General features: G+C 43.0%; 1 protein-coding gene and 1 long non-coding RNA gene across 4 annotated transcripts in view; one reads left to right on the top strand and one right to left on the bottom strand.

The window, feature by feature from the left end:
- BPGM (bisphosphoglycerate mutase) overlaps positions 1–7,101 on the top strand; it is a 127,163-nt gene extending 120,062 nt beyond the window's left edge. For all 3 annotated transcript variants that reach the window (XR_006282304.1, XR_005295607.2, XR_005295606.2), the window contains one exon: positions 6,547–7,101. The gene's annotated coding sequence lies outside the window, so the exon portion shown is untranslated. The remainder of the gene's footprint in view (positions 1–6,546) is intronic.
- Positions 5,484–23,491, bottom strand: LOC122460799. The gene is made up of 3 exons (XR_006282308.1): positions 23,480–23,491; positions 18,231–18,235; positions 5,484–5,647 (listed from the first exon to the last, which is right to left on the bottom strand). It is a non-coding gene; the product is annotated as an uncharacterized LOC122460799 (long non-coding RNA).
- Between the last annotated feature and the right edge of the window lie 566 nt (positions 23,492–24,057).

Genomic DNA, 24,057 nt, shown 5'->3' with positions numbered 1-24,057 from the left:
CTGCACTCAACCCCCATCACCATTCATTTTAGCCAGCCAGAAGTGCAGCACCCATTGCACAGCACTCCAGACAGGAAGGCTGAGTATGATAACAGGACATATACAAATCTGTGATTGAACCATTACCCACCCCACACTCTGCCCTTTCTGTTTCCCAAGCAGTTGTGTTTCTTTTCAATAAATGAATTTTCTTTTCAATAAATGGATTTTTTGGCTTTGAAAACATTCTTTATTATTTCATTAAGTAAAAGATACCTTAGCCCAGGAAAGCAACAGGCACTGCAAGTCAGTGCATCATATGTAGCAAACACAGATTCCTGCTAACACTGGAACCACTGCACCTCACTTCCGTGCAGGGCACCAAACATCAGTGGTGACTTTCAGCCTCAGATTGCTCCCTCAAGACATCCCCAATCCTTGCAGCCCCACGCTGGGCCCCTCTAATAGCCCTGCTCTCTGGCTGTTCAAATTCAGTCTCCAGGTGTTGAACTTCCAAGGTCCATGCCTGAGTGAATCTTTCACCCTTCCCTTCACAAATGTTATGGTAGGTACAGCACGCGGATATAACTGTGGGGATGTTGTCATTGGCCAGGTCCAGCTTCCCATACAGACAGCACCAGCGGCCCTTTAAATCACCAAAAGCACACTCCACAGTCATTCTGCACTGACTCAGCCTGTTGTTGAACTGCTCTTTGCTGCTGTCAAGGCTCCCTGTGTAGGGTTTCATGAGTCACAGCACTAAAGGGTAAGTGGGGTCTCCAAGGATCACAATGGGCATTTCAACTTCCCCTACGGTGATCTTCCAGTCTGGAAAGAAAGTCCCAGCTTGCAGCTTCCTGGATAGGTTTGTGCGTCATGCACCTTTCTGGACCAGCCTGCATTAATGTCAGTGAAACGCCCATGGTGATCCACAAGGACCTGGAGAGCCATCGAGAAATACCCCTTCCGATTAACGTACTTGGAGGGTAGGTGGGCTGGTGCCAGAATTGGAATATGCATCCCATCTATTGCTCCTCTGCAGTTAGGGAAACCCATTTGTGCAAAGCCATCCACAATGTCATGCACATTACGCAGAGTCATGGTTCTTCTGAGCAAGATTAGATTAATGGCTCTTCAAACTTGCATCAACACGCTTCCAACGGTCGACATCCCCACTCCAAACTGGTTAGTGACCGATTGATAGCTGTCTGGAGTTGCCAGCTTCCAGATTGCAATAGCCACCCACTTCTTCACCAGCAGGGCTGCTCTCAATCTCATGGTCTTACGCCACAGGATGAGGGTGAGCTCAGCACACAGTCCCATGAAAGTGGCTTTTCTCATCCAAAAGTTCTACAGCCACTGCTCATCATCCCAGACTTGCACGATCCCACCACTCAGTGCTTGTTTCCTGAGCCCAAAAGCGGAGTTCTACTGTAGTGAGCATATCCGTGAATGCCACAAGCAATCTCGTGTCATATGCATTATGGGAGTCAACATCGTCCGACACCTTACTGTCAGTTTATAGCTTAAGGAGTAACTCGACTGCCAAACGTGATGTGCTGGCAAGACTCATCAGTGTATTTCTCAGCACTTTGGGCTCCATTCCCGCAGACTGAAAGGGAAGACAGAGTGCGCAGTACAAAAACCTTTGAAAGATGGCACCAAATGTGGATGGAAGCACAGGGTTTTCTGGGATGAGAAGCGATGCATCACGTGGTGTTGGGACAGGACCCAGTATGCCCTGCACCTCCCACCCCTTCCCATAAGCCACAGCACCAGAATGGGAAGAGGTGCTCTGTGGGATAGCTTCCCACCACTCCCAATGCTGCTGCAAATGCAGCAAATGTGGCCATGCCAATGTGCTTTCAGCTGACAGTGTGAGCATACTGCAGCGCTTTCTCTACCTAGCTCTCTGAGAGCTGGTTTAACTCACAGCACTCTACATCTGCAAGTGTAGCCATGCCCAAAGTCTTTCAAATGAAAAGGAATCCACTGACTTTGCTTTGGAAAGACACAGGGTGAATAGCTTTGAGAAGATTTCAGATGGAATAAAAATTGTGAGGGAATTTGAACAGTCCTATGTCCAAGTGGCTGTGTTTGACCAATTTGTTGGGACAGGAATGTCTCCATATTGATTCTTTAAGTAAGCAATCTGTGACTCAGGTACTGAGGAAAGATGGGGTTACTGATTTTTCAGAGCAGAACAGCCTTATGACTGAACTCACAAGGATTCAGGGGAGAGCAGGCAAACTCTCACCCTTAGACACTTTGAATTTGTTTGGTATCTCTTTAAAACAGAGTCCAGTCTCTAAGCAGCTGGTGGTGATAGATTCACAAGCAAGCATGAAAGAGAGCATAGGTGCCGACTCCATGGGTGCTCTGAGGCTGGAGCACCCATGGGGAAAAATTAGTGGGTGCTCTGCACCCACCGGCAGCTGCCTGCCCCGCCCCAGCTGACCTCCACTCCACCTCCTCCCCGAATGCACCACATCCCTGCTTCTTCTGCTAGCTCCCAGCACTTGCCGCTGTAAAACAGCTGTTTTGCGGCAGCAAGCACGAGGGGGGAGGAGGGGGAACGTGGTGCACTCTGGGAAGAGGTGGGGTTGGGGCGGGGATTTAGGGAAGGAGTCCAATAGGGGTAGGGAGGGGGCGGAGTTGGGGCAGAGCCTGGGCAAGCACCCACTGGCGCCAGGGAAAGTTGGCACCTATGCAGGAGAGCATCTGTGTAAATGTTCATAGCACAGAGGGTCTGCAGTTGGTGAACACACCTAGCCAGCAAAGGAATTCCTGTGAGCAGGAAGTTTCAGATTCCAACCTTTTAGGAAAAAGATGGTGGGGGAGGGGGGAAAGAACCCCATCCTGCTGAAGGGAAGAGTGAGCTTCCAGCCTTGAAATTGGTAGCAGCTGAGAATTTGAAAGCTAGTGTTTGTGTGATGCAAATTACTTGACTGACTGGGGGGAAGACTTGCCTGTAGCTGTTAGCAAAAAGGACAAACACAGCCAGCCAATGGATTCTGTTAAGCAAAAGAATTCAGATTTTGACCCTACTGGAAGGGAGGAAGGGAAGGATTAAACCTTGCAAATAAAAGCCATAGGTTAACCCTAAAATACCAAAACCAAAGGAAGTGGTTAAACTGAAAGCCTATGTTAAGGAAGACCCTGAGGTAAAGAAAAAGCTACAAAGATTCAAAAGGGATATTGAACAAGCAGACCTAAAGAATGATTTGTCTAAACCAAAGGCTTGCCATGACAAAAATAATTATAAATGTACACGTGTGATAAATATGATAATGTTATTGCTAATGATTGTAACTAATTTGTTGCTGATACCAAGAACTGTAAAATGTACAATGTGCATGGTCTGTTGGAAAAGCCCTTGAACATGTTACGAGCAGTACATAATAGAAACCCTTATGATTATGCTGTTTGGTTCAACAAGAACACACTTTGTGTTAAAAAGCCTAATAATGTTGAGGCTTCACAGCTAATGCATAGACCTATTTCTAAAACTTTCCAAGCAGAAAAAAAACACTATAAGCTGGAACTGCTGTGCACAAAGGGAAACTGAGGTATAACACCTCCCAGGCTTCATGGCTGAATGCCAGAATAAGTGATCTCTGAAGAACATTAATGGCAATGTTAAGTTAACACATAGGCCACACCCTGGAATCACTAAATTTTTTCACAAAGTATGGACTTAGTTTTTGGCTGGGGCCAAAGCATGCATCAATAATTTGGCCTTACAAAGAATTCAATGTAAACACAGCTCATATCAATGTTGAAAGGTCTGTAAGGTATATCCAGGAGATCTAATTTTGCCCTTCCACACCAGTCTCACATTGGGGGTGTGGTGAATGGCTAGAAAGGGTTAAACATCCTGCAAAATAAATAACCCTCAAAAGACATGTGGGGAGATAATGTTTGTGTATTTACATATGTATGAGTACGACAATGTAATCAACCGTCCCTGTCTATGCTGTATTCTGATATCATTTAAATGAATTATAAACGCGGGATATCTTGGTATTCATCTCTCTTTGAAATGTACTGTGAATGGTGGAGAAAAAGCAAATGGCCTTATGTTAATTTGTATAGTTAAGCACTGGTGATGGACCTCCTTCAAAGTCATCCTAATTACCTTTTGTTCCCCAAGGAAATCCCAACTTGTCAGAGGACATGAAATTGTATAAAAGATCCTTGGACCCTGATTCTGTCATCTCATATTTGCTTAGATTTCATCATGGGAAGTTTCAGTTGCAAGACTGAGGTCCCAGTTATGGTGGTACACCCTGAATATGAGATTTGGACATTGGACTATGACCTGCTATGGGGACCTGCATGGCCCCACAGTATGCCAACATTTTTATGGCTGACTTAGAACAATGCTTCCTCAGCTCTTGTCCCCTAATGTTCCTACTCTATTGGTGCTACATTGATGACATCTTCATCATCTGGACCCATGGAAAAGAAGCCCTTGAGGACTTCCACCAGGATTTCAACAATTTGCATCCCACCATCAACCTCAGCCTGGACCACACAAGAGATCCACTTCCTAGACACTACAGTGCTAATAGGCGATGGTTACATAAACACCACCCAATACTGGAAACCTACTGACTACTGTACTTACATGCCTCCAGCTTTCATCCAGATTACATCACATGATCCATTGTCTACAGCCAAGCTCTAAGATACAACCACATTTGATGCAATCCCTCAGACAGAGACAAACACCTACAAGATCTCTATCAAGCATTCTTAAAACTACAATACCCACCTGCTGAAGTGAAGAAACAGATTGACAGAGCCAGAAGGGTACCCAGAAGTCACCTACTACAGGACAGGCCCAACAAAGAAAGTAATAGAACACCACTAGCCATCACCTTCAGCCCCAACTAAAACCTCTCCAGCGCATCATCAAGGATCTACAATTTATCCTGAAGGACGATCCCTCACTCTCACAGACCTTGTGAGACACACTAGTCCTTGCTTACAGACAGCCCCCCAACCTGAAGCAAATACTCATCAGCAACCACACAACAAAAACACTAACCCAGGAACCTATCCTTGCAACAAAGCCTGTTGCCAACTGTGTCCACACATCTATTCAGGGGACACCATCATAGGGCCTAATCACATCAGCCACACCATCAGGGGCTTGTTCACCTGCACATCTACCTATGTGATGTATGCCATCATGTGCCAGCAATGCCCCTCTGTACATTGGCCAAACCGGACAGTCTCTACACAAAAGAATAAATGGACACAAATCAGACGTCAAGAATTATAACATTCAAAAACCAGTCGGAGAACACTTCAACCTCTCTGAACTCTCAATTACAGAGTGGCAATTCTTCAACAAAAAAACTTCAAAAACAGACTCCAACGAGAAACTGCAGAACTGGAATTAATTTGCAAACTGGACACCATCAAATTAGGCCTGAATAAAGACTGGGAGTGGATGGGTCATTACACAAACTAAAAACTATTTCCCCATGCTAATTTTTACCCCTACTGTTACTCACACCTTCTTGTCAACTGTTTGAAATAGGCCATCCTGATTACCAGTACAAAAGTGATGTTTTTCCCCCTGCTGATAATAGTCCACTTTAATTGATTTGTCTCAATAGAGTTGGTAAGGCAAACCCCATCTTTTCATGTTCTCTCTCTCTCTCTCTCTCTCTCTCTCTCTGTGTGTGTGTGTGTGTGTGTGTAAAAAATACAGTAGGAAGATTATCTATCTATCTTCCTACTGTATTTTCCACTCCATGTATCTGATTTTAGCCCACAAAAATGCGCAAATAAATTTGTTAGTCTCTGAGGTGCCACAAATACTCCTCATTCTTTTTGCTGATACAGACTAACATGGCTGCCACTCTGAAACCTGAATTCTAAAGAAACTCTTTGCAACTACAAAGCTCACCATCACTGCTATGAATCTGAACCTCAGTGAATTGAACTCATGTCTGTATGTATAATGATCTTTTAACCATGCTCTCTCTCTCTCTCTTGTTTTTTAATAAATTTTAGTTTAGTTAATAAGAATTGTCTGTAGCATGTATTTGGGTAAGATCTGAAACATTAACCTGGGAGGTAATGTGTCCGATTGGGATTGGGATTGGTAGAACCTGTTCTTTTATGTGATGAAATAAGATTTACAGAAATTTTCATCATATTTGATGTGGGTACCTGGATGGAGGCCTGAGGCTGTATCGCTTTAAGGGAACTGTGTTTGGACTTCTGAGTAACCAGTAAGGTAATAAAGAAGCTGTTTTATGCTGTCTTGGTGAATCTAAGTATTGAAATATCCACCAGCTTTATGGGGATTGTCTGCTCCATTCTTTGTCGTTCACCCTAATTGAGTGACCACAGCTGGCTCCCCATTGAGACCCCGGTCACAGTTATCGCTTGTTTTTTTTACTCTGAAAGCATCTCACTGATCTGCTTTGTACATCCCAATAAATCTACAGCATACATATCCCTCTCTGTAGGAGATCACTCATCAAAATGTTTATCACATTGATTTTATTCAGGCAGATAATGTTGGTGATCTTCTGTTTTCTTCAGGGCTGGCTCTACAGTTTTTGCCGCCCCAAGCAGTGGAAAAAACTGCTGCCGCGGATGGCAAAAGGAAGAAACTGCCACCGATTCACCACCGTGGCAGGCGGAGCACAGAAGCTGCTGCCGAATTGCCGCTGCGGCCGGAGGAACTGCCGTCCCTTTCCAACTGCTGCCCCAAGCACCTGCTTGGAACGCAGGTGCCCGGAGCCACTGGTTTTCTTTCTACCTGACCTAACCAGTGATCTAAAGTAGGATCTGTCCTGCCACTTGGCCAACAATATTTCACTGAATACTAATGCTTCTATATTTTTTGTCTTTCGTGCATAAGCATGATCACCATAAGGCCTGATCCAAAATCCAGTGAAGTTATTAGGAGGCAGGTCCTGACAGCCTACTCCTGGTATTGTGCCAGCAATGGCAAAGCTCCTATTTACACCCCTGAGAGCAGGTTTCCCCTTAGAAGGTTCCTCCAGTTTGTCATGACTGCATTTCACTATCTGTTCCTAAACGAAGTACTACAGTATGTGCTGAAAGAATAAAAGGCCAAACTATATAAAGGTATTTTTTTGTTCCGTGTAGTATGTGCATGCAGCAGCATAAGTCAATAGAATAAATTAGGTCTAAAATGAAGAGTTATGTTTCCAGGTAGAGTTTCTGTGGCCACCAGGCTTGGTTTGTCTGGTTTCAGCAAATCAAAATGAGGTTACTGCACACGCTCTTTTTGCATGGAGTTTCAGATTTGTGCTTTACTTGGTTCGGAGTTATAATGTCAAAGCTTTGCCTTGAACTGTTTCCAGGAATCAATGGGAGTAGATCCAGACTTTTAGCAGGCATGCTGTAGATATGTCTGCGATCAACAGCTTCCTTTCTCTAACACCCTATCCCTTTTGGTCCTAGAAAGGCCTTTCCTGAATATACCGTAGGGCCTGCTCCCACTCAAGTAAATAAGAGGTTAGCCATAGACCTCAAGGAGTTGCTTTCTGTCCTCCATCCTACTGAAGCGGAGGATGAGAGCAGAGAGCCTCAGCTGGTGTAAATTTGTTGCACTTCCACTGAAATCCATGTAGCTCTGCCAATCACTTTTTCGCAGTGTATTGACATATCTTCTAGCATTATTTCCACCTTGTCATCTGACAGGTTAAGCATAAATGACAGTGATAAATACTTGTCTAGTACTTCCTGCTGCTATGTGCTGACTTATCTTATTCTATTTGCTAATCATCTTCCCTATGTGAGAATTAGCCATTGAAATAATTTCCCTCTCCTCTTAATTTGTCTCAGTCATATTGTATAGAATGTAGCATTTTTGCCAGGCCTACAAAACACTTTGAAACCAATCTCGTCCCAGCCAGCTCCCACCCCACCCAAAAAAATTGCTGACTCTTGTCCTACCCTCTTACCTCCCCACAAGTCCTCTCCAAACTGACCTCTGTTACACCGCATTTTGCATTAATTTGACTAGACAACAAAATCTCATTCTTAAAAAATAAAATAGTTAGCCAAGTGGCTCTGGAAAGCAACAATTCTTTTTTGGGCCTGTCCCTGACTGTTTTACATAAAACAGTAAAGCCAGTCAAAATACAGAAACAAATTTTGTGCAAAATGGGATTTCACTTTAGTGTTAACTACACATAAGTCATTTAGGACCTAAGTAACTTCTGAACATTTCACCCTTAACCCTTTTATATCTGGGTTGCCCCATTACATAAAATGGAGCTAATGATAGTCGCCCACCTTTGCAAAGTACTTTAAGATATTCAAATTAATAATATACTATATTAATCAATGTCCTTCATCTGAGAATATTTTTCATACAGAGTACCTCTTGCAGAGCAACTAAATGCTCTTAAATTGCTCCAGTAAGCAATGAATTGATGGTGTTGACTGGCTTGGAATGCACTGAGCAATACAACAAAAAAAATTTGGTGTCAAAGCATGGAATTCTGCAGTTTTAGTGAGGCTCTTTTCAGCCTCTTTCTAGAGACATCTGAATACTCAGATTCTCTTATGAGCAGGAAGACACTCTGAGAGGGAGGAGGGAGACATTGCTATGATTTTATACTGCAATGCTGCCACACACTGAGAGTCAAGGTCAAAGCCCTGGGCTCTTGCTGGACTGCTTTGTGAGACAGAAGCATTGCAGGCTCTCATGACCAATGGGTGTTACTGTGCTTGAATGGAGCATGGAGACTGAATAATTGTAGGAAATTACAAACAAAGAACATCTGAACTCCTGATAAGCAGCCCAGATATGCACCAAAACATAAACACTTGGCAAAACTGTCTGGCAAAAAAGTTTCTCATTTCAAAACTAGAGCTCTAATTTTAAAAACTTACAGGGCTTTGATGTTCTCCAGTTCATCGGAGATCCTCAGTGACTCTGCGAAAAATGGATTCTGTCTTCTGAGAAATCACAAAATGTTTTGCAGTTTTTACTTTGATCTTTGTTTAAAGCAGTTTTTGTGCAAGGGGCTGAGATGTGTGAAACAGATTACACAGCTAACGTCCAGGTCAAAGCTTTTCCAAAGTTCCAGGGTTTTAATTTGAACCTTTCTTTCGTGAACTAAAGAGATTGAAGTATAAAAACTCAAAATGGACTGTACAGTTCATTTTTCCTTAGGCAAAAACTCTGCTTACAACTAATTTTTGCTGAGTAGGGTATGCAGGTCCTTGATTACTTGTAGATTAACAATATAATGGGAAGAGCTGGACAACTGTGGTCCCTCCCATCAGAGTTCTGCAGCCTGGACTCCTGCATGAGCCCAAGGTCTACACTGCCATTAAACAGCCCCTTAACCCAAGGCCTGTGAACCCGAGTCAGCTGGATGTCTAACTGCAGTATAGACCTATCCTAAGACTAAAAGACTGATGCTTTCCCAACTAAGCTATGCAATCCCTCAAAGCTAAATGGATTGTAAATGCTGCTTGATGTGTACAGTGTTAGTCCATTATGCCTTTACCCATAATCTTTTTTTTTTAGTTAAATGCAAATGCCATGAAGCAATTTGCCTTCACCCCAGAATGGAAGATGACTACATCAAAACAACACTTCAATAAATACATCTCTTCCTCAGGGTCGGACCCTTACTGGAACTTGTTTTGCTTACTTCTGTTTCTCCCCTGTGATGGAGATGGATTTATCTATTCTGCCTTTAGCTATCTCTGTATCTCTCCTCATCTATTTAACAATCTCATCTGAAAATGACTCTGCCATAACCCCTTAATCTTACTGTTTCTCTCCCTGCTATTTATTTTAACTTTATAACCCTTATTGCACCCCTGAAGGGTTTTGGGACATGGTTTGCATAGTATGCATTGTACAGAACTATGACTGTATTCTATTTCTACAGGGTATAGATATGCTATACCATAAACATTCCTCTCTACCTGCCCTAACTCAGCCCTTTTGGTTGCTGGTCTGGATTACAGATCCTTTCCCTTTATTCTCCCCTTCCCATGATCCTTGCACATAGCTGACCATCTCTGTTATATTTCTATTTATATAGCCTAGTCTTTTTTGGTAAGGTGTCTAAGTGCTGAACAAATTTGGGTCAAAATCTTCAATGGAACCTGTTGCTGCTGACTCTTCGCAACAGCGAATGAAGACTGAAATAAGTTTGACCCTGGGCTCAGGGTTCCCAAACCACTAGAATCCCCAAGGTGAATAGCAAGGGATTTCTACAATAGACCATGCTGCTATAGGGCTTCCTGGGAAGAGGCCCAGCTGAATTCAGAGAAAATCTGTCACCCACAGCTGGGGTGAAAGTAAGTGTAGGGACTTACCGGTACGGGGCTGGGCTGGGGCCGGCTCTGGCCCCCAGAAGGGGCAGGGCCTCAGGCGGACAGAGTGGGGCTGGGGGAGGACAGAGCCAGTCCCAGCCCACCTTGTACCAACAAGTGCCTCCTTCCCCCTTCCCAGGGTAACAGCGGCAGCCGTGGCCTTTGGCAGTGGTTTTAAAGGGCCCTGGGTGGTAGCAGCAGCCGGAGCCCGGGCCCTTTAAATTGTCCCCGAAGCCCCGCTGCCGCTTCCCCAGGGCTCCGGCAGCAGGGCTCCGGGGACGGGGCTCCAGCCATCACTACCGCTTTGGGCCCTTTAAATCATCCCCGGAGCTTGTCGGAGCCCTGGGGAAGCAGCGGCGGAGCTCCAGGGATGATTTAAAGGGCCCAGGGCTCGACTGTCGCTACCACCCCGGGCCCTTTAAATTGCCGCCCCAGCCCCGCCGCCGCTACCCCAGGGTTCCGGGAGCAGGGCTCTGGCAGTAATTTAAAGGGCTGGGGGCTCCAGCCACTGCTGGGAGCTGCAGGCCCTTTAAATTGCGCCTGGGGAAGACGATACACCCTAGTACGGCGCACTGGCTCTTGCCAATACACCGTACCGGGGTGTACCGGCTTACTTTCACCTCTCCCCTCAGCATGCCAGGGTGACAGACAATAAAAACTCCTTTCTCCTCTGAGCTATCTGTCAACAATCATGGAGTAGACACCAATGTATTACACTGAAGTGTAAACTTTGCACCTAGGACATGATTCTCCATTGTCTGGCATTTTGTGTGGACATCAAATATTACAAAAATCAGAATGGTGGTGATTTACACTCCCTCTTGCACTAGTGTAAATGACTATTCAAGATGCAGGCTGCCGTATAATGAAGGATCAGGCTGCCGTATACATTTCCTAGCCCTGCCACTGACTTGCTGTGTCCCAGTGGGTGATTCATTTAATTTCTAGGAGTCTGTGTCCCCATCTGTAAAATGAGAGTAATAATGCCAGCACTTAACTATTTATTAAATGAGGTAGGTGTCCTGAAGAAGTGGGCATCCGGCCTGACCACAATTTGAGTGATTGATTCAAAATCACTCTGGATTGAAGGGAGAGGCAGCAAGCGTTTGGGGGAAAGAGGGATTTTAATGTGGCTGCAAATAGAAGCAAAGCAGGAGACAAGGGAACATATAACTAGACAAGACCAGGTAAGTGCCTGGGGAAAGTATCTGTAATCTGGCCCAACAGCCAATAGGGTTTCATCAGTGCAGATGATGCTAGCTGGCTGGTGTGGTTAGAGAAAACTCAGAACTGGCCACGCACAATCAATAGAGGCAGGGAGTAAGAACCACGAGGATCAGAGTCCACCTGAAGTTCCAGCTGCTCAGGCAGGAGGCCTGGATGCCTTTCTTCAGAGTCTGGATTAGATCAGACTCAGTAGGAGTGGAAGAACCAGACTATACTTTTCTCCCTATACTTTCAAGCCTGCCTGGACAGTAAGAGTTTACAGGGCAAAGCATCTGTTACACAGCATCTGTATAACCTAACTGGATTACTCTGCAGTTTCCTTTAGATTAGATAGAAACTGTATATTAGGGGCATTGCCAGCAGATCGAGGGATGTGATCGTTTCCCTCTATTCGACATTGGTGAGGCCTCATCTGGAGTACTGTGTCCCACACTACAAGAAGGATGTGGAAAAACTGGAAAACGTCCAGCAGAGGGCAAGAAAAATGATTAGGGGACTGGAACACATGACTTATGAGGAGAGGCTGAGGGAACTGGGATTGTTTAGTCTGCGGAAGAGAAGAATGAGGGGGGATTTGATAACTGCTTTCAACTACCTGAAAGGGGGTTCCAAAGAGGATGGATCTAGACTGTTCTCAGTGGTAGCAGATGACAGAACGAGGAGTAATGGTCTCAAGTTGCAGTAGGGGAGGTTTAGGTTGGATATTAGGAAAAACTTTTTCACTAGGAGGGTGGTGAAACACTGGAATGCGTTACCTAGGGTGGTGGTGGAATCTCCTTCCTTAGAAGTTTTTAAGATCCATCTTGACAAAGCCCTGGCTGCGATGATTTAGTTGGGGATTGGTCCTGCTTTGAGCAGAAGGTTGGACTAGATGACCTCCTGAGGTCCCTTCCAACCCTGATATTCTATGATTCTATGATTTGTTGGACTAATTATAATTATAAAGGCCAGGCCCCATTATGCTAAATACTATCACTAATATAGGAAGAAGAACTTAAAATGCCCAAATATGGGAGGGGGGATGGTTTGGGGACTTGGAAATTGAATTTAAGATTTCTAGCTCTGCCACAGACTTCCTGTGTGATCATGGGCTGGTCACTTATTCTCCTGAAGCCTTAGTTTGCCATTGGTAAAAATAATACCTACCTCTGTGAAACAGAGAGAATACTTATTGATATCATGATTGTGAAATGCTCAGATGCTACAGTGGGGGTAATATAAGAATCTAGATAGACCCATTCCGTGGGGACCTCCCGAAGGGATGAATTGCCTGTAATTGAAAACTGGTTGAGAGCCTGTAAAGACTCTATAGTACCATGGGCAGGGAGAACCTGTCCCTTCATATCAAAGTGAAAGAATCATGGTTTACACTATATATGGTGATGTTACCAATATAGATACTTGAATCAATAGGTGTTCTAGGTCTATCTGATTCCTGAGAAAGGTATGAAGGAGGGGGTTGTTTCCTGTGAATTTCTAGGAACAGAGTCAAAAGCTTGATACAACTTCTGTTTTTCTCAGGAAAACTGGTTTGATTGTCACAAAAGTGTTAATTGTGTTCCTGGAGCTAAGAATCACTGCCGCGTGTGGAGGAAAAGTTTGGAACAGCATCACAGAATTGCCCTGTACATATTGTTTTATGTAAAGGGTTTATTTTTCCTTTCTTTTTTTTAAACGTGCCTTCCATTTGGAGTTAGCAAATCTCATTGTACCAGCTGGTACAGTGGAAATCCACTCTACAATCCTGTGTCAAACAGATTTTGCTGAGTGGTCCTCTCTGTGGAAGGAAATAATGGACTAATTCCAGAAAGATTAGGTTAGCATGTTGGGTTCCTTTGGCGTTTCAGATGTTGAATGTGAACTGAAGGAGTGCACAGTTCTCCTTTTAACTCTTTTTCAGGCCACATGGGCTCCAGTCTGCCTTCTGATATGCATGCACTGCGTTCAATGGGAGTTGCACAGGTGTATCTGAGGTTAGAAATGAGCTCATATCTGTTTGCTTTAAAAACAGCAGCAGTTCTGGATCTAGAAACCTCTCCGGCAGCCAGACCTGCGCTGCTCAGACACACATGCTTTGTGTTCAACCAGTAGCTAACCTCATACCTGGGGCTAGATTACAGCATGTGCTGTTAGTTCAAACTGCCTTTTTACTGCTGCCAAACACAGAACAGGCTCCTCACTTATTCTCTAGCCTGAGTATTAAAAGGGTATATTGCAAAAATCAATAGTGTTAAGGTTGCACAGTTTAAATTTTAAAAAGTCAGTGAATACACATGGTCAGATTCCTGCTGCAGCAGTGTTGGCCAGGTTATGCTTATTTCCTACGTCTATTCCTGCTTTTCCAGTTAAATGTGCAGTTTGGAGCCTGCTCCTACTCCCATTGAAATTGATGGCAACATTCTCATTCACTTTAATGAGAGCAGAACGGAGCCATGAATGTGGTACGAATAGGACTGTCTCTAAGGAAATTCAAAACTATCTCAGAGTTCTAGGACTAAAGAGGCTGCATGGGTGTTATCTGAGTGCATGGTTGGTTGAGCGTGAGGTTTCATAGGTATAACTGAGGGCACAATCTGAGCTGCAGGACATTATTACTGACTCTTAGAGCTCAGGGTAAGATGCAGGCCTAGAAATGCAGGAATTACTTTCATTTGTTTGTAAATGGAGAAGTATGATAGTCAGAGAGACACCATAAACAGGTAGCCCCAATAATGTATTTTCCCTCCTCCCGCCCTCTGACTCCTGGAGTAGAGCTACAATTTAAGACTATCTGAAGCCTCTTCCAGACCAGTTACTGGCTGGCTCTGGCAGCTAGGTTGAATTTGGGACTCTCAGGACCCTTACTGTATTGAAGGGACTGCTGGCTGGCTGATCAGATGGTTGACCTCCAATGGTTACAATGGAGCTTAGTTGAACAAGGGATTCAGTTAATGAGTTGCACTGCATGCACCAAAATGGCTTGGGATACTGACAGACCTTTTAAACACTTCAGTTTTTATCAGTTCTTCTTTGGCCTTCGGTGTCCATTAAGATGCCTCTCTGAGCCAAATTCCCTGTAAATCTGATTAGGAGTCTTGAGCCATTAGACACATTGCAGACTTATTCATCTAAATTGCTATAAATATCACATTTTAACTAGGACTGGCTTTGCAACCCTGTAGTTACAGCTGAAATGCTCTTGAAAGCTGGTTAAGAAGCATAAGAGCAAATAACTACATCCTGAAAACAGAGCCAAAGACTCCACTTCAGTTCTCTCATCTGCAGATTTTGTTCCAAGATCTCTGGGTTTGGTTGAAACTCATAATTTAAGATTCCAGATTAACAGTCCAAGAAATAGGTTTTTTTGTTTTTTTTTTTTTTTTTCTTATTTGGAACAGATCTCTGTCTCCTGGGGAGCAAAAAAAAAATCTGGAAAAGGACTGTTAAACTTGCATACTAGCTACTGAATAGTGGCTGATACTGCAAGGCAGCAGCATAGCCAAAGGTGATGTAAATGCATGCTAGAGGCCAGCAAGCCTGCATACTAGCTACCAGAGTGTGGCTGATACCGGAAAGGCTACTGCATGGTTGGTGGTGATGTAAATCCCTACTAAAGGCCAGCAGACATGTATCAGTGTGAGTACTTGCCCAGAACAACATAAAACATAGAGAACGGCAAGGTAATTAGGATAAAGATGAGGAAAGTGGCATCATTAACATTAAAAAAAATTCTCCTCTGAAGAATAAGGTTGTCATAAAATAAATGCTAATTGTGTGTGTTTGTGTGTGTGTGTGGCGGGGTGCTAAATACCTTAGGTGCTACATACTGTCCTGGCTTGAGCAGGTGTGCTATGATGGGGAACATTAAATGTTTAAGCACACTCGCACAGAACAGGGACAGTTAGAGAACTAGAACACTTATGTAGTTGTTCAGACTAGTCACCAGTTGTTTGCTCTCATTCTTTGATTGGCTGAAGCCACCCCATGTGGTACGGCAGCTTGGCAGAAGCCATTCCTGGCTCACTTTCTTAGCAGGAGTGGCTATGGATGATATGCACTTCCTTCCTTTCTCTGAGCCAATCAGGAAAAAATGCTCAGGGCAGTTAGAATCTCTGGAGAATTTTCATGCCATCCTCTGCTGAATGTGTATGGACTCTGACTTTTTTTTCAGAAGCTATTACTGGGTCGAAATTGGCTGGATTTTCGTGGGGTTAGCCAAAGACAAATTTCTGACCCCAGCCTGGCCTCTCTACCAAATCTCCTGCTCCAAAGCATGAAAGCACTACAGTTTCTCAATGAAGTAGTTGTAAGCATGTTTTTCCCATGTTAAAAATGTATTTTTCCCTACCCTTGTTATTGGGAAATAACTGAACGATTTTTGCTGAAACTTAAAAAATAATAAGCCAGCCAGAGGCAGACACCTAGCATGGAACATTTCAGCCCAAACAGTTAGTTTGGCAAAGTTATAAGCAGGGTGTTGTGATGGAAAATATGAAGCAACCTTGAATAAAGATGTGCTGTCAGTGCTATCTGTAAGTGCATGTGACTGTCTACTTGTTGCTCTATGCCAACCTGTCATATTTACCGCCATGGCATTTTTCCATGAAATTTTAATCTAGAAGTAGATTTCCAAGATGGCCTTCAAAAATAAATCCAACTTTTTTATTTAAAATTTATATTTTTCGACCCTCCTAATCTAGTGCAAAAGAAAATGCTCTCTTACTACTGAAACCCAAAATGAGAATTGTTTGAAACCAGACGTGCAAACTGTCACTGTTAGGGCTACAGGGTAAACTGTGCCTTAGACCCCTTTAATCCCTCTTGAGTGCACCCCTGAGGTGACAAGCCTGGCTTCCTGCACCTCACTGTGGGTGGAACCACATGGTTCAAACGCACTCAGACTGGGTCTCTTGACTGTAAACTCTAGTGCCCAACTGTGTTAATGACACAGGTCTCATTTGGTTTTGATCCCTGTAATAGTTTCGCTTCAGAAGCCTGGGACCATATATGTTTTCAGAGACACAGAAACAGCATCTTCAGGACAAAGCATTGCTTATTCATTCCTCAAAGGAACACAGCATGTAGAGCTTAGGGTTAAGACAATAAAAGGTCAACAAGCATGCACCCTACTTACACCTTTTTGACTTTCCTTTCTAGCTATTGTAAGAGTTCCCCCTCAGCCCAGCTACCTCCATCTCTGGCAGGGAGAAGCAGCCCATCATGCTGTAGTAGTCTCTATGTTTCAGTCAGCTTTCTCTGACACTCTGAGTAGCCTCTGGACACTCACACCACTGGTCCTTCCTTTTCTAGCATCTTTGAGTTTTAGACTCTTCTTTGATCCTAGGCTCAGTCTTGGGAAGAGTAAACCACTCTAGCCTGGAGGGAGCCAGTCACAGAGTATTCCTCAACTGATGCCCTCTCTCGTTTCTTCAAGGAGCTTTATCTTTGCCATCACATTGTTTCCTGCAGGTTTCCTCATTTACAGCCTCCTTTTGATTTTTAACTCCCTGCATTCAGGCAAGTTAAAATCCTTATAGGATAACTTGTGATATTTATAGTAAATACTACATTTATCTCCCTCATTCTCCACAGTGGACAAAATGAGTGAAATATATTTTATGACTCTTATTCAAGTCACTTCCAATGGCTACTTTGATATTTGATTAGTCCTTTCTGCTTCCAGATAAAGGAGACCACCCTATGTTGCACACTATTTGGCTTGGCAATCTGCATCCACATCTCACTCAGCTTCTATTAGGATCTTTCTTTTTGGCAATGGAGAATGATATAATTTCTTTGCAAACTGCCACAGTGGCCATTTCCTTAGAACAGTTCCATCTGGGAATTTGTAGACTTCATTGGTAGTCTCATAAAGGTCCTGTTACGCCTCTAATTAGGAAATAAGGAGAGGTCATTATAATGTAACCAGCATAGGACCTAACACTTTGAAGTAGCTGTTTCTATGGGGCAAAACTGTCCACCAAAATTGTTAAATGAAAATGGAAGGTGATGAGAATAAGTCCCAACAATTGTTTTGCATGGAAAGGAAAAAAAGCCAACAAGATTTATGAGTTCCCCTTTTGTATTAGTTCTTCTTGGCAGAATGCAAAACCTCCCAAACATCTGGAAGAATGAGGTTAGCACAGAGTGAATGGAAGAATTTAGAGATGTATGAAGGGTTACTTCAACTAGTGGGAGATTATTCACAGAAACTGGACATTCAAAACTCCCCTGTGCATACGAACTGGGAAAGAGAGTAGTGAGAAAATAAAGACACAAAGAACACAGGATTATAGGAGCTAGGGACTCAAACATTGCTTAATACCAGAGTTTTCCCAACAATGATCAATTAATAGACTAAAAATCATTTTGGCACATCTATGAGATTAGGAAATTGAAATGTTTGCATGATGAAATGATGATCCTCTCTTGCTTAATGCCTGGTCTATGCTGAAAAGTTATGTCGGCAGAGCTACACTGGTCAGGGTGATGGGAGGGGAAAACCACACCCCTGAGTGCCACAGCTATGCCAACTTAACCCCCAGTGTAGATGCCACTATGTCCATGGAAGAGGGTTTCTGTTGTCAGAAATAACTTTGTTTGGGGAGATGGTGTTCCTATGCTAACAGAAAAAACCCTTCTGCCAGTTTAGGCTGCCTCTATACTGTAGGGCTATGTGGGCATATAGTCTCTGTAGTGCAGACATATCCTTAGTAGCCCAGAACAGTATATGAAGAGGTAAACATCTGCACAATCCACTTAACCTTAATTTCTTCAGGTACAGGTAGTGTGTTTCCTGGGTGAAGGCTGCTTCTCTCATCCCATCCTTGTCATAGCTAAAATTATAGTCTTAATCTAATATATTTAAATAGGGTGACCAGATGTCCTGATTTTATAGGGACAATCCCAGTTTTTGGGTCTTTTTCTTATATAGGCTCCGATTACCCCCACCCTCTGTCCCGATTTTTCACACTTGCTGTCTGGTCACCCTATATTTAAAATATCTAATATTTACCCCCTTTTGACCTTCAGAGGAGTTGACTTAATCAGTCATAATTAAATTATACAAGGCTTGCTATTTATCTAGAGTGCCTTGTGTGCTTCAGGAGTTCAGTGAGGAAGGAGACAAAGTTGCTGCTAGGGGTTGCATAGGGTGAAGGGGAAAGTAACGGTGCTCTACCTATCTTAGCTCACAAACCATGTTTCACCCATTTGAGACACCAGAATGAGAGATCACTCAGAGAAGAGGGTGCAGTTGTTCAGAATGTGTTCCTGTGGGCTCTGGTGGCTTCTTCAAGGTTGGCTCATCCGTGATAAGGTGTCAGTGGAACTTGGCTTTCCCTTGGTGGGACTCAGATGCTTTCTTGGGTCCACTCCTTGCCTCTAGCTTGTTAGCTCCACAGACTGGGGGGTGGGGAATAAATGCTGGTGCTTTCCTAAGCATTACCTGTTCATGACACCAAAAAGAGACATCACCTCTGGTGGATTCTTCATTGTCCCTCTGTTTTCTTTCCTGCTTTGATCAGCAGTGAAATAGTTAACATAAATGGCAATATTTTTATCACTGGCTATTTGAATCAATGTCCCACTGATATAATCAGAGTTAGTTTGCAACACTCAAAGCTATTGATTCAGTCTCTCTGCAACCTCAGGAAGAAAGTGCATTAATTTGGATTTAGTTCAAGTTTTGAGCACTCCTTTGCAACCATAAAAGATAGAGGTTTTGTTGTTTTTCTTTTAATGAAAGCTGAGATTCTGGAGCACGGGCTTGCTTAGCCTCGAGTTGGCCAGTTTTGCTCCTTGATCACTACTCTGAAGAGGTTAACTCTAACAGTTTGGTTCTGCAAACACCGTAGCGTACACCCCCATCCACCTCAGTGGAACTATGCACAGCAGTAAGCACAATGCTTCATGGTCAGTGTTTGGAGGACTAGGGTCTAAATTGAAAATAAGCTGGTGAGGTATGAGATAGAGCAGGAGCAAGCACAATGAGCAGATGAAAAATGGTGAATGGGATATAACGAAAGCAAATGTATTTAGCGATTCAGAACCTCTCTATGTATATAGAGAACTAGAATGCAAAACTTGTTGGCACTAATGTACAGCATATGCTTACTGAAACAAAACCTTTCCTAGAAAAGGGGTAAAGGTTGAAAATGTTTGTGTGACTAACACTGAAAAATCCCACTTTTATACTTTATGAAAATTCTACACCTTTAAAATATCAAATAAGAATGTCTTGCGATGAACTGGTCAAGGGTTCAGCCATTTCCTCAGTGACATAAAATCCTTCATCACTCATTACTGCCCACACTTATTTATGCTATCCAATGAGAGCCAGCCACAATCTGGCCCTGTGATAACAATTTATACAACAATAAAAATCTCTTCCAAATATCATGAGACTTTGTCGATGATGTGACCAGCATAAAGCAATCACTAGGGACCAGATCATAAATAGGCATCTGGGAAGAAAAAAAGTAAAAATCATCATACACTACACTGCACAATTCAAATGCATAAGAATTCTGAACTGAACCAGTGTACAAAAACTCTACAGCAGCTATTTGTGGATCTAGCAGTGCCTAATAAATACTATAACTGGTTCAAATACTTTCATTTTGGTGACACAGGCTGCTTGAGAGAGACTGACCATCTGGGTGGTTAGAGTACTGCCTGGTGTGACGGGTTCCCCGTGGGGTGCCACCTGGAACTGGGGTACCACTGAGCCCCCCCTGACCCACCAGCCTGGGCTCCCTTTACACTGTACTGCTGTGACCAGCCTTCCAAGCCATCTCCCATGCTCCAGCCTGCACTTTACCAGCACACATACAGGTAGGGAGATACCCAGCTGCAGTTACATACAGATGCTTTGATCAGCTCTGCATGGGGAGGCATAGCTAGGGCATCTCCCAGTTGCTAAGTCACGCACCTCCTCTCTGGAGTGTAAACCCAAAATTATATTGTCTTGCGCTGTACACTGTACAGCATAAGATCATGAAATTCGTCCCCTCCTTCAATGTGGAGAGGAAATATGCAACAGCTTTCTGCCCCGAGTTATGATTTCAACACACACTGGTTTTAGACAAAGCAAAAACAAGTTTATTAATGACAAAAGATAGATTTTAAGTGATTATAATGGGTAGCAAACAGATCAAAGCAGATTACCTAGCAAATAAAACACAAAAACTAAGCTTAATATACTACATAATTCTGATATGAATAGTGCAATCTCACCCTAAATGATGATGCAAGCAGGCTGCAGGCTTTTAAGGGGCAAGATGCACCAACTTAAATCTTGGAATCCCCAGGTGTTTCAATCACAGGCTAAAAATCCCTTTAGCCAGGGTCCAGCGCTTCCCCCCAATTCAGTCTTTGTTCCCCAGGTGTTTCCAGAAGTCCCTTTGGACGAGGAGTCAGTGAAAAACCATGATGATGTCTCTCCTCTGCCTGATATAGCTTTTGCATATGGCAGGAACCCTTTGTTTCAAAGCTTGGTTCTCACACCAGTCAGTGGAAAAACACTGGTACAGGAAAAAAGGCAATGGGAACCTGCAATCTAACTTCCCAAGGTCCACAAAGCCTCTCCAGAGCGCCACCGTTTGGGGAAGTCTGCATTATTGTTTCACCCTTCGGGGTCTTCCTGACAATTAAAGCAAGTAACACACAGGTTTTGCAACGGCACTTCTAAACCACACACACAGACTTTACTTGTAGACATGGCACAAGAAATTTACAGATCTAAGGAAAAATAATACCTGGATGCAAGACCCTGCCCCAGTTTCCTCACCCTACCTAAGTCCTTTGGATCTTAGTGTTTTTTCCAGGGAGTCCAGGATTCTTCTGCAGCTACTCTTCTCCTGCCCAGTCTTATCTTACGGTTCTGGTCTGCACTGTCTTGCTGTTGAGAGTCTCTTTTAACAGATTCTAACATCTTTTTTTCTCTTCCTGTCCTTTGGGGTTATTCCATTCTGTCATAATCAGTGTTCAATGGCCTCCTGTCTCCTCTAGGTTGTTACGGGGATCTGAATCATTAGCATATGAAGAGACTTTTGTCCAGCAGTTTCCCCTTGGTCTGGGACAAAATGACAACTGGCCTTGATAACCTGTTTTTTGAGGGGGTAAGTATCAATGACTGATCTATCCACATGAATTCTCTGCCTTCCTGCAGAGGAGTAACCTTTATCCCTGCTCCCCTCCACTGAGAACTAAGTTAACTCTTTGTGCCCAGGTAGCATACATTATAATTGAAGATACATATAATATTCATAAAAATAACAGAGATCTCCCACATTCTCTTCAGGATGTTAGGGCTTTGTAGATTTCAACATCATACACGCACATGTTGTTCATATTAAATTTAAGCTTAATGTTTATGATCACTCCACAAACTAAACAAGACTTAGGAATGGCTCAGTATGTTCAAGGGAGCACTGATATTCCTGTCTCTATAGAGAACAATTGTTTGGGAATATTTATGATTTGTAAAGTCAGTGAAGGGGAGAGAGAGGAGACTATTAAAACTCAATTTAGAGGCTACATGTGTAAATATGATTCCTGACACAACGTACCCCTTGTGTTAGTTTTCCCAAACCAGGTATAGATGGTATCTAATTTTCATCACTGGAAAGCAACACTATGTAGTTTACAGACATGATCAGGAGGAGAAATTGGTTCTCTGGGTCAGTAAATATTCCTGGAGAATATGGAAAAAGTCAGCTATTACCCTTAGGCCAAATCCAGAGGATCCTTTCTGAGACAAACTCTGCCTCCCTCAGTTACCTTAGGTAGTACCGTACTTCATGGATAGCCCCACACCCACGTAGGGGGTTCGACAGCACATAGACCTGAGCTGCCAAGAGAGGAGCTAGTCAAGGAGCCATGTGACTTTAAACAAAAATTATGGGCCACCAGATGCCAGGAAGTGAGTTGGAGGCTGAAGTTGTAATGGTTATTGCTGTTGGTCATGGGTGCGTCAGCAGAAAAGTCAGCCTCTTAGCAGAAATCCTGCTGTGTACCCAAAATATTCTTGATTCCTATGATCTTTTTACTATGCACAAACAAGGGGAATAATGTAAAATAAAAAACATGAACAGTTGAGCACTAACATAGGCAAGCTATAAAAAAGGGCATGACTACACTGCAATTACAGGGTATGACTGCCGCTCATGTAGATATAAATGAGCTAGCTTTAATCTAGTTAGCTTGGGTATCAGAGCAGTGAAACTGTGGAAGTATTAGCTAGCCACACAAGCCATTTACCCAAGCTTCTGGTAGGCTTGAACAGCCCACGCCGAAACGCTCGCTGTCTCAGCTTTGCAGCTCCAGTAACCAAGCAAGGTAGATTAAAACTAGCTCAGATATGTCTACATGACCTGCAACTGCATTCTGTGATTGGAGTGTATATAGATTCTGATCAAGTGATAGCAGAACCTCAATGTTCAGAGTGGCCTGTTTGAACTGCCCAAATACCCCAACAAATAACGTAGCCTTCTCCCAACCCACTCCTCTTGCCATACATCCTGGGGTTTAGAACTCAATAGAAAAACAGGAAAAAGACTGCAAAAAATTAAATTTTGAGGTGGCTTCCATTTTGCAGGGTTCAAAATGCATCCATTTTTAGTGGAATGTTTACAGAAATCATAGTTTTTAACTGAAATTGTGGGTTTTTTTAAATAAGAAAACATAATTTATGGTAAAAACTTTATCAAAACTTTCCTTTTTTCATTGACAACTTTTTGTTATATTTCATATTTTTTAAACATAGGCCATTTTGAACATAAAATGTTGCCTACAGAAAGGTTTTTAACCCCCTTTCGGCTGTCATCTACTTCCACTGGAAGGCCCAGCCATCTTTGTGTGTGTGTGTGTGTTTTTAACCATATCTATAATGTAGTCTGGAGGCTGCCAAGCCCTCAAAAATCCTGGATGGCCTGCTCATGGAACACTAAACAGCCTATCTTCCATACTGTAGTAGGAAGCAGTACCCCACAGATTTCTTTTTCCTAATTGGTTTAAACAGCGAGACTATAAATTGCCACTGCTGCCTTGAAGGAAACAAGTCAAAATGGCTTTTGTTAATCCTTTTGAGCACATGAGGTAGACTCAGTCACAATCATTCAGGAAACTAGAACTGATACCATGTGACTTTTGTGATCAATCACAACTAATCTAGAATAAAATTTGAGAAAGTAACCTGAAAATTTGTTACTAAGGGCTGGTCAGTGCTTTAGAGCATTGAGCTGTAACTGTCCCGTTTATCATTTTTCTATGCAAAGCACTTTGTTTCAACTGTAATATATCAGCGCTGGGTTTATAAAATGTAATATAAAATTGAAAGGAAGTGCTTTGACCTTGTCAAAATGAAATTTTATGGAAATTTTGTTTCATGGGAAATTTCAATTTTTTGTTCTGATTTAGGACAAAAATAAATTTCAAAGTGTCAGAACTTCCCATGGAATTGAAATTCTGAGTTTGGGCCAGCTCTACTTAGTATTTACTTAGCATCTCACACATTCAAAGGACCATGCC

This window comes from Dermochelys coriacea, chromosome 1 (assembly GCF_009764565.3).
Source record: "Dermochelys coriacea isolate rDerCor1 chromosome 1, rDerCor1.pri.v4, whole genome shotgun sequence".
NCBI classification, from domain to species: Eukaryota; Metazoa; Chordata; order Testudines; family Dermochelyidae; genus Dermochelys; species Dermochelys coriacea.
Note: the sequence above shows the minus strand (reverse complement) of the source record. Positions and strands in the feature narration are given on the sequence as shown.